Here is a 12,413-nt window from a genome sequence, read left to right on the forward strand (position 1 = left end):
CTTTTTTTTTTTAAAGATTTTATTTATTTATTTGACAGAGATCACAAGTAAGCAGAGAGGCAGGCAGAGAGAGAGAGGAGGAAGCAGGCTCCATGCTGAGCAGAGAACCCAATTTGCTTCCCATTTTCAACCAGTGAATAGTTGCTGTTGGTAAAGACAGTTAATCATCTGTGAAGAATGCTTAAGCTATGCTATATAATACAACATGCCTGTTCACAGGGGGATAGAAAACTAGGAAATAACTTATGTGAACTTCTTGATATCATCATGCAAGACAAGCAAAAAAACACCACCCATGCCTCTGAGAACACTGGACCATACACCTTGAAAAGCTTTGGATCCTTCATCCCAAGAAGTTTTCCTTCAGCAGTCAAGCATATCTGTGTACATGATGTCAGTTCTTCTGCTGCCTGACTACATCATCATAGGACAATGAGGATGTCAAATGAATAGAAATTCAATCCAGCAAACACTGTGAGGGGTTGTGCTGCCATCTGGCTGATGAAGATCTGAGCATTAAGATCTGGAAGCGTTCTCTTTGCAGTATAATAGATACTTAAGTAGGCATCTAGATAGATAATAATACCCCACACACATTAAAGCCGTAGTATAGGCCACTTGATCTCATCAGAATTGTGGATTGTAACCAGTCACCAAGGCCTCTGAATTCCCTTTCAGCTCTGGCTTTGCCCACATCAGCTACTAGGTGGCCTCTAGCAAAATCAAGAGGATTCACAAAACAAAAGGATGTGGCTCCAATGGCACCACCTGATGCCAGGTTTCCTGCAAAAGTAGTGCCAAAAATGGGAAGATCTACTTGCATTTATCTGTGGAGGCACAGTGATGAGCCTGGGTGGAGAAGTATCTGATGACATTGGCCAACTTGCCACTCCAGAAGGACAGGAATCCTAGCTCTTTGGGAATATGAACCACACAGTCTATTATGCCCCTGTGAGTTGCTTGCTGGAATGCTACACCTGCAGCAGCAGCAGCAGCTTGACTTCCTCTCTGGGCACTACTGCAGCCACTCCACCTGCCAGGAAGTCCTTGGCAAAGGATGCAGTGGCATCTGCCATGTTGAAAGGAAAGAGCAGGTGGACAATTGGGGGACGGTGGTAGGAACCACTGGGACTCTGGGGCTCTGGACTCCAGTGTAAATGATTTTATTTATTTACTTATGTTAAAAGATGTATGTTTGTTTGTTTGTTTGTTTTGAGAGAGATATAGTACACCAACCTGAGCAAATATGGGAGGGGCAGAGGAAGAGGCAGAAGAACAGAAGCTGACTCCTGCCCAGTGAGAGCCCCATGTGGAGCTGGATCTCATCACCCTGAGATCATGACCTGAGTCAAAATCAAGAGTGGGAGGTGTAACCAATTGAGCCACCCAGGCACCCATCCAATGTAAATAATTCTAAATCGTGGAAAGGTACATTGGAATTTTTTTTCCTCAATATGTAAGAAAGCAAGAATAAATTAAATCTTTCAATCAAAGAAAGAGCAAGGAATCTCACATTTATTTAATAACTGGTATGTACCAGGCATTGTCCATATATTAAAGCATTCAAATAAAGTTCTTTTGTATTAAACTATCTAAAGCACATAAAATCCTGGAACACCTGTGCACAGCACCTGGTTTTCAGTAAGTTTTATCCCCTCTTTTTCTTTCCTTTTCCTCCTTTTCCAGCCCAAGATTATTATGACTATTTCAGATAAAAGACTTCTTCCCAATGCACAAAACAAATCATTTTATTTAGTATCATTATACACAAACAATATGAACACTTTATACAAAGCTATATCTTCCAAATGTATGGATTCTGAAACTTACAAACATTGGATTACCTGAAAGCCTGTGTAACAATATAAGGCAAAATGGGGAAAAGAAAATAGTATGTGGTGGGTTATCCTCAAAGAGGAATAAGGTCATCATCATGAATTAATTATGTGGTCACATTTATCTTGATGGTGGTTTTTAAAGAATTAGGAGTGGCTTATTAAAACAGAATTATTGCATAGCATACAAAGTTATACAGATCTGATAGTTCACTTGCAAATGGTGAAAAATCAGTAAAAATATCAATGTTTTTGGGAAAAAAAGTAGTGTTTTGACAGAAAGACATTGTAATATGAAAGAAGGTCATAAACAGGGATGCCCAGGTGGCTCAGTCAGTTGGGTGTCTGCCTTCGGCTCAGGTCATGATCCTGGGGTCCTGGGATCAAGTCCTGCACTGGGTTCCCTGCTCAGCAGGGAGCCTGCTTCTCCCTCTGTCTCTGCCTGCTGCTCTCCCTGCTTGTTCTCACAAATACTCTTTCTCTCTGACAAATAAAGAAAAATTTTTTTTAAAAAAGTCATAAACACAAAGTTAGTAAACTAGCAGACACTGTGGGTATATAAAAGAAGTCCCTGATTATATGTCAATATTTTGTAATGGAAGATAAATCTAAAGATGTAAGTAATAGACATTATATAGAAGATTGTGTCTTGGTGATCTGATCTGGCTTCATTATACTTTCTGGCCTCCTTTCCTTCTTCCAAAAGCATTTTTCTCCCTCACCTGTTTAACTGATAGACCACTTATTATGTAAGTTTCAAATATCATGGGAAGTATAATATACTACAGAATAGGATACATTTTACAGAGTAAATATATAGTTACAAATAAATATGATATCTACATGTGAGAACAAAATGCCACAGGTGTCCAGGTGTTGCAGCTGGTTGATTTTGAAGAAAAAAAGTAAATTATCAAAAGAGATCAAAAAATGCCAAGAAATACTTAAACAATGAAACATGAACAGATAAAGGGAGTAGTGGGGACAAGATAGAGAATCACACCAAATTAGCACAAGAGGGTCAGAGTTACTTCTAGGTAGTCAGTTGTATATATATATATATATATATATATATAAAGGTGTTCTTGTTTTGGTAGATCTACTTTATGATTAGCCCCAAGTCTTTTCTTTCACATGAAATATCTTAACTCTCTGTGTGTGTGTGTGTGTGTCTGTGTGTGTCTGTGTGTGTAAATACACCATAGGACAGAGTACATGAATGTGCACATGCATACACATGTATAATAAAACATGGCCATGAGGTAGCTGTTTATAATTTTTGGTCTGTGGCAGGGTAATTGTACAATAATATGTGTTGCTTATATGAGCCTTTTTTTTAAAAGATTTTATTTATTTATTTGACAGACACAACAAGAAAGTGAACACAAGCAAGGAGAGTGGGAGAGAAAGATGCAGCTTCCCATTGAGCAGGGAGCTTGATGCAGGGCTTAGTCTCAGGACCTTGGGATCATGACCTTAGCTGAAGGCAGATGCTTACTGACTGAGCCATCCAGGCACCCCTATATGAGCACTGTTAAAAAATGTGATTTACCTTCACATATTCCAAATTAAGGTAAAATTCCAGGTTGGAAATATTTCATTAGCCCAGCCATTCCTCCAATGCAATAATTTTAGAATGCTGTATATCCTTTATTCGAAGTTGAAATTATAAAGAAAGATGATGAAATAGACATAAAAGGCAAAAGGTCACATAGTACCCTCTGAGTTGTGTACAGGGATTTCCCTGAGCTAGGAGACAAGCAGTCTCTAGAGATGCTACAAATGTCTTTTTAAAAGGTGGCTGACACTGTCAGGTGTAGTAGGTGAGAAATCTATGTCTTGTTTGATGTCGAATCCAAGGACAAAGTACAGACTTCATTGACCAGACAGGACTGTTAGATGAAGAGAACACTTCTATTTCTGGGTCTATCTCTAAGGACATTTTTAAAAGAATGTTAAAATATGAAAAAAAAAACTACTTAAATTTTTATATTAAAAACTAAATTTTTTAGTAGTTCTTGATATGAGAAATTTAAATTAATTAAAAGAAAATACTTTGCATTATAATCTCTGTTAGCATTTAGAAAATTTAAAGAGTTGAGGAACGTTATTGCGAAAGTCTAGTATGTAACTAAAAGCAAGATCTTAAGAGTTTGATGAACTAAGTTCTTATACATTTTACTGAAGTTACTTAGGAAATTGAGCTGTAAGAATTTGCCAATGATTGAGCAGAAAGATGATGTTGATCAAAATTTAATAGTCAAAAGTAAATAAGTTTATGAGAAGAAACCCCTGTTACTTTTAAGTATATGAATTAGGCCTGTTACTATATGGCTCCATGAAATATATTTTTAAAAGATACAGAATTTGTAAAATGTGAAATAAATATGTTTATATTTTTTCTCTATCAAATTATAAGGGCTCTTCCAGAGCTACAAAAAATTTATTTGTTTATTTTTTTTCTACAATGCTTCTGACTGCTTCCATGTAACTCAAATTATTTTCTTTTTCTCATTCCTTAGTGTCTTATTTATGAGGAGATATCAATGTCTAAAATATCTGTAAAACTTTGAAAACTGCAACAAATTGAGGGTATCATATAACAGCAAAGGCAAATGGTTAATGTAGACACACACGGAAAAGCAGCAAGGTTAAGGAAAGATTACTGGGTATTTCACAGTGTCAAACAGTCAGTTCAATACATAATACAACAAATGTGAAATCTCCAATGTCAACTAGAGATGGAGGCTGGGGATATTACAGACTGACATTCCTGTAATTAAGGAATGAAAAAAATAGCAACATTTCAGGACATAACAAAGTACACCATCTGGGCCTGCCAACTATAAATATTAAATATGGAAAAAGAAAGGACAAACAAAGCTAATATAAGCATCAAGTCATTTTGCAAATTCATAAAGAATCAAAGAAAATCAAAGAATCATTATAGCCTCTAAATGCTTCTAAGGGTAATTTGTTGATAAAAGGAGTTGGCATCACTTCATAATTTACAAAGGAAGATAGAAGACAGATGTCAGAAGCAGATGTACACTTCCCAGAAAGGGGAAGAAGGAACGCTGAAGCAAATCAGGATCATTTGCAAAACAGAGATCAGATAAACCGGAAAAGAGTAAGGACTGAAAAAAGCACTACTTCTACAGAGTTGGCTTAGTCTTCCTATCAAACTGATCCAAATCTCCAGGTCATAACCTCTCCAATTTGAAAGTGCATTGGTTGAATAGACAAGTTATTGCTATTCGACTCAATGCATAGCAGGCCAGGCCAGAAAAACACATCGAGATAAAGAGGACAACTAGCTGCAAGAGACCTCAAGAGAGGACCATTTATAAATCGTACAAGTGTTCGCAAAAGCTCGGAGTGTGTTGATAAATTCTTCAAAAGATGGTGTAGCAAGAGTGATTCTTGTATCTATCAATCATCCATTAACTCAACTACTCATCCACCATCCAACCGTACGCAAATCATTGATAGCCTATTCTAATTATAGCATCAAACACAACATATTGAGAGCATTTTAGAGGTCAAACAGATATAATAAAAGGATAATTAATTTCAAATAAGAGGTTTTTATCGGGTTTGAAATATTGGATCTCAGTCATTCTTTATTTAAATGCATAAATGCAAACTCTACGTGTCTGATTATCTGCCGAGTACTTCAAAGTCAAGTAGGAGCAATTGTACTTTCTATTTCATTAGGTCATCTATTTTATATATGTGTGCACATATGTGTCTATATTAATATGAATATATATGAACCAAAAATGTGTGTCTGTTTGTGTAATGTATGTTATATGTGTGTGTATATGTATGAAATATAGGTGAAAAAAATCTTTATTCTTAGATTCAGCAATAGAATTGGCCATATACACATGAGTATGTAGATGAATTACAGCTGACAAAGTATTTGAGAGTCAGAAGAACTGATCACAACTTTAACCCGTAAAGTGATATATAATCTCTATGCTCAGAATCATTTTGCTTGTGTACCTCTTATCTTCTAACACTTACTCAAAGAAGGTAAACAATGTGACTAACAAAGATTTTAACAAATGGTAGTATTGATCACACCTGCCCTCTTGTTTTCTTCTTCTTTCTTTCTTTCTTTCTTTCTTTATTTATTTAACAGACAGAGATCACAAGTAGGCAGAGAGGCAGGCAGAGAGAGAGAGAGAGAGAGAGGGAAGCAGGCTTCCTGCGGAGCAGGGAGCCCGATGCGGGGCTCGATCCCAGGACCCTGAGATCATGACCCGAGCCGAAGGCAGCAGCCCAAACCACTGAGCCACCCAGGCGACCCTGTTTTCTTCTTCTTAATGACCCTAATGATCTTCATCTTTTAGGACCAGCTGTTAAAACCCAATCTATTCCACTTAGTCTTTCCTAAAAAGACAGGTTCAAATACATTCTTTTATCCCTTTGAACTTGATTAAAATATTTAATGTCAATTTATCCCTTATAAACTAACATTAATAAAAAGCAAAGTGGCTGAAAAGAAAATATTGCACCAAAAAATTATAAAAATAAAACCTACAGTTGATTCTATTTAGTAAATGTATTTTTAGTTTACTGCCAGAGGTTTACAAGCAGGGGTTTATTCGAAGCATATATCAAACCATACTTAATAAAAGCCCAAACAACCATGTAATATTCATCTACATAATGTATAGATATAACACTTTTAAATCTCTGACTTTATTGAGCTATTACTATTTGAGGTATATTGAATTAGGTAGTGTAACTGACAAGTTTACAACAACATGAGCTCAGCTATGGCAAGTCACGAGCTATACTTCTGTGGGCTGTCACTATAATCACTAAATGAGAAACTCAGGTACATATTCTTGATCTCAAAAGAACCAACTGAAAATAGAAAGGCAGACTACAAACCCACATTAATATGTACAATCTGTGATGTGTGTGTGTATACGCATGCAACATATTTTGCCAGGGACATTGGTTTACATCTACTGTCCTGGTATGATTATTAATAGTGTCTCTTTTCTTATACATATAGCTGTGCATGTTATATAATATTGAAATAGACAAATCAAAGTTCACATATTATATCTCTTTCTTCTGAGACTACTTCTTTCAAGCATATCATTTACTTACAAATATCTACATTTACACTCATAAAGGCACACACACAAGCACATATTTAGATAAATACATATACTCTCACACACACTAGTAGACAGTTCTTTATGTCGTAATAGGTAATGGGTATAGTTTTCGGCACATAGATTTTTCCCTCTAATCATATATGCAACATTAGCCACTATGTTAAGATATTTAAGATACTTTTTCTGTCTTCAGCTGAAATCTTGATTATAAAAGGAAGAGAGAGGCATGCACAAGATGGAGATGTCTAGAAGTGATAAATCTATTTTTGTTTGGTGAAATTATAAAGTTAATTAATAATAAGAGCAACGAGTTGCAGCCCTGCAATGAAAATATTTCTGAGGCTGCTAGATGAACCTGGAAGTCCGTCTCCCTAAAGGAAGGAAGGTAAATTGTTTATAAATGTACTCTGCGTACCTGACATAAGATTTAACTTAAGCAAGAGCCTTCAAGTGATGAATTAAATAAATGCTGTTGTAGAATCAACTGTATCATTTCTAAGACAAAGTCATTTTTTCAGACATTTAAATGTGTTAACTGTCACTGGATGCTCCATCAGTAAACGAGGAGAATAAAAGGCAATAACAATTTGTGAAACATGTTAGGGACCATTTCCTCCCCATTTTGAATTAAAGGCAGTAATTTGGACAACAACAACAAAAAAATGTAAAGGCCTAAAAAACTATTCTACTGTGGATAGAATAGCAACACTGTTTCTTATAAGCTTTTACTGATTACCCAAAAAACACTTGGCCTGGATAAATATCTCACGTTTTTTTTTTTTTTTTCTTTCCTCTACAACTGTTAAAAACAAAAACAAAACAAGTAAACAAATAATAATAATAAAAAAAAGCAACTTGTGCCCACTACCCTCACACGAATCAGTTCAAGGTTCTTGTTGTTCTGCTTTGCTGTTACCAGTCTTAACAGTGTTCCTCCAGGTACCCTCATCTGCAAGTCTACTACCAGTTCCCTCTCAAGGAAAAATGTCTAGAAAACAGAAAGTTGCTACACCCATTGCCTGATGGGCAAAGTTGCGAGATAAAGGGACAAATCACCCAATTCCTTACCCATAATGTGATGTCAGGGAGGGTAATGGTGAAAAGGTTTGCGCATCATTATCCAGCAGGGATATAATGATTTAAAATGTGTTTGCTGGCTGAAACAGGTTACTGAACTTCATAAAAAGGTGCACTGGAGAGCTAACTTAGAAATTGAAAGAAGCACATCTATCTGGAAAAGCAACATTGGAGGGACAAGAATTGACAGCTAAGAGACTTCCTAAGTAGACAAAAGGATTCTGGTATGCATGCATTGTTTTTTCATTTTCTTGAATGATATAATCAATTTGGAGATCTCTCTACTATCCTTCCTTTATAACATGCTCTCTCTGTCTGGACTATGATGTAAAGAGTGACCCAACATGTAAGCAGTACATATCCATATTTTGAAGTTGAAGTTCTTGTATCTTGCTTAGTAAGCTCTGATCCTGTGGCAAGATGTGTTCTAAAGTTGTAATGATGTGCTGACACGTTCTTAACTTGGCCTTTGCCTAAACTGCAAAACTTAATTATAGTTACTGCTTCAGTAATGTAGTTCCAAAGCAACAACTTATGAATGATAAAATGATTGCTCACATACATAATTCTTTAATGTGATTTAGTTGACATAAACACAGTGTAACCACAGGAATGACAAAATAATTGACAAGTTATTTGCAAAATGAGAAATATTACGTTGAGTTGCATGTCCATTAAAAGTTGATTCTAAATTCAAAGGCTTGGTATTGAAAATTAACTCAAGGATTTCAAAAGTCATTTCATTTCTGAATGTATTTACAAATATAAGTATTTTATATAACTTTGTATATGTTAATAGAAATTTTTATATCTTATATTTGCTAAATGATTTATATCTTATATTTGCTGTTTGCTTCACTGGAAGATGAAAGAATTAAAGTTAACAGTAAATTTATATTTTTTTTAAAAAAAGCAAGTACCTGGCAAATAGTTAGTTCTCATAAATACTAAGTTATTGAAAGAATTAATTTTATATTTCTAAACCTACTTTTTGTTCACTTCTTCATGCTACTTAATCATGATATCAATTAAATAAAACATCAATAAAATATTTTGGTGATCTGAAAATAGTACACATAACAATACAATGATTACACTCCCAGTTTATGATCTGTTTCTTTCAAAAAATTAAAATTTCATCCACACCCCCTCCCCATTAAGCAAACCCATGTTTTTCATTTTGTCAAATACAGGTCAGAATACATTTTTTTAATTCCCTAAAATCAACATTTCAAAGGATTTAACATATATATCTATATATGTCAATAGATATACCATTTATATATCTATATCTATATATATATATATATATGAATTTTAAAAGCCTCAACATCAATACATATGATCAAAAGACTATGCCAGAGTTTTGAAGATAGTCTCAAATGAGAATTCCCAAATGTCCTGAATATTATTGCATAATCAAAATTATCTTTATCATTTCATCTCTGAAAGAGACTACATCACATATTTAGATGTGTGTGATTCACTCCCTGGGAGCTGAAGGCAAAGTTGGCCTAAGCAGATGCTATTTGAGGAACTCATGAAGGCATGGAGCGCTGAAGAGTAGAGGTTCTCAGATTTAGAGGTCTGACCAAGACTGTGAGGCATGCCAATAACCCAGGATCCTGAGCCAAGAAAATAGCTGTACCACTAACCGAATTCTAAAAAAAAAAAAAAAACTATGGAAAGATTAGTAAACAACAAATCCTTACAGAATAAGGCTGGTGGTTTATTTTAGAATCATAAAACCCAGAATTTGAAGAGAGGTAAGGAATCATGGTTTAAACTGCTTAGGAATTACTACTCCTCAATCACTCGTGTGTATCCATAAACTGAACAAAAAACTCAGTTATGCCTTTCTGTCTCTTATAAATCGCAACCACTCCTCCTCCAGGCCTATAGTCTCATTATCCCTTTTTCCCCTTTTCTGTTTCAATTTTTCTCTCCACAGGACTTACCAACTTTTGTCCACAAGACTTACCAGCTTTTTTATATTATACAATTTATGTATTTATAATTTTTAGGGAAGCATATTACAAGAAATGTTAAGTCGAAAAGGCAGAAAACTGGAGGGTCTTGTTAACTTTGAAAAGTAGGTGTTAATTTTGAAAAGGAGGTGTAAAGGGGCAGACTATGCTACATAACAGAGAAAATAAATTCAGAGATCCAGAATTATCTATAAGGAGAAAAGAAGCGGAAAGAGAGGACGGTTTCTTTTGGAGTGGTGGAAGGTTTCATACTGCATTATGTACTCCATGTAACCCCCCCAACAAACTCCACAACAACAAAAACAATAATTTTCATAGAGCTTAATAAATCCACTCATGATATAAACGACTTTCTTCTGTGATTCCTGAAGAGCTGGTTTCACATTGTTAGACAGGACTAACACTCAAGGACTGAAGAATACAAACATAGCCCTGAGAATGGAAATCTTGTAAAATTCCACACAGATTTAGATGGCGGCTTCTGAAAGCTCTTCAGTATTTCTGGTGAAATATCCAATATTTTAAACATTGTATTTCAATGAAATAGCCATATTTTATTTATTTATTTAGTTAGTTAGTTAGTTAAAGATTTTATTTATTTATTTGACAGAGAGAAATCACAAGTAGGCAGAGAGGCAGGCAGAGAGAGAGGGGGAAGCAGGCTCCCTGCCGAGCAGAGAGCCCAATGCGGTGCTTGATCCCAGGACCCTGGGACCACGACCTGAGCCGAAAGCAGGGGTTTAACCCACTGAGCCACCCAGGTGCCCCTGAAATAACCATATTTTAAATTCCAAACTACAGCACATGTTTTCTTTTTAATTTATGAACAGGGAATAGGCCTTTAATTTTTTATTTGGTAACATATTACTTCCTCTTCAAGATTCTCTAAAAGGGAATAAAATATAAACTCTTGTGAGAATATGGTGTTTTTTAAACTTAAATTTGCTTTCTCAAACATAATTACCAGTTGTCTACCCACATGAAGTACTTAGGAATGAATTCACTTGTTTTATTTATTCTTTATTTTATTAAATAAACTTACTAAAATTAAATGCTCTGGGTGAGCAAACTGCAGTTGAATAAATACAATTTGAAATGAGGAATTATTTTGATGGTTTTAAATTTTTTTGTGTGTTTTTGCTAATATATAGTCACTGTAATTATCTATGAAGAAGTAAAAAAAATGAAAAAGATATCAAAATCTTTTTATTTTAAATTATGAAATATTCCTAATAGAGAGGAAATATGAAGATTTTAATGTCAAGTACAAAGATTAAACTACCATTCAATTTGAGGAAACTTTTGCTGTATTATAAATACCTTTTTCTGGAAAAAAAAAAAAAGAGAGAGAGAGTTTATTTCCCAATTGTGTTCTTGCTTTCTTTTCATGGCTATACTTGATTACTCATACCTGTAAATTTCAAGAATATAATGTAAATTTCTTTTTGAAATTATTTGGATTACTATGGGATTACCATCACCATAATATCGATGATTTGGAAATATGCAGCCTTCCATGCATTTCTGTCCACTTTTATTTCTTTCAAGAAAATGTCATACTTTTCTCCAAAAAATTTTACATAGACTTTATTTTTTTAACATTTTATTTGTTTGTTTGTTTGCTTGTTTGTTTGACAGAGAAAGAGAGAGAGATCACAAGTAGGCAGAGCAACAGGCAGAGGGAAGAGAGAAACATTCTCCCTGGTGAGAAGAGAGCCAGATCCCAGGACCCTGGGACCATGACCTGAGCCAAAGGCAGATGCTTAACTGACTGAGCCACCCAGGCTTCCCCTACATACACTTTATTTGTTATGTCTAGTGACTTTTTGGCTTTTTGGTTTGGTTTCAACTGGCTTAGGTTTTTGCTTTTGTTTTTGTTTTTGTTTTCACCTATTTAAGACATCCTATTTTACAATTTTTATTTACTATATATATTCTATATTTTACTTTTTTTCCTTGAATTTTACTGATCTACTCTTTTTTACTGATCTACTCTATCCACTTTTTGAAAGGTGTGTATTCCTATAATACACATTTAGTTGTAATTCCTTAGTTTTTAACACGTGTACTTAATTTCACAAAGCCCTAATGTAATCAATATCTCTTATGTCCGTGTGGAGAAATAAAGAAATTTTAGAATGATTCCACAAGTTCCTTCCTTTCCGCTATGCTATCTGGAATTTGAAGTCCATTATGTTTTCAACTTTAAATAAGATTATTTTTAGTCAGTTAATTATTAATTATATTCACCAAAAATATACCTCCCCCCCCAACTTGCTATGTGCATTTCAATCTTTTATTTACTTTAATAATTTACTTGGTAAGACCCATGAGTCATACCCACTCTTGAATTTAAAATATCTGTGTATCAC

General features: G+C 34.7%; 1 pseudogene; it reads right to left on the reverse strand.

The window, feature by feature from the left end:
* Positions 1-243: 243 nt before the first annotated feature.
* On the reverse strand, positions 244-1,076 carry LOC116583809 (annotated as a pseudogene).
* Positions 1,077-12,413: the final 11,337 nt, after the last annotated feature.

This window comes from Mustela erminea, chromosome 2 (genome assembly GCF_009829155.1).
Source record: "Mustela erminea isolate mMusErm1 chromosome 2, mMusErm1.Pri, whole genome shotgun sequence".
NCBI classification, from domain to species: Eukaryota; Metazoa; Chordata; class Mammalia; order Carnivora; family Mustelidae; genus Mustela; species Mustela erminea.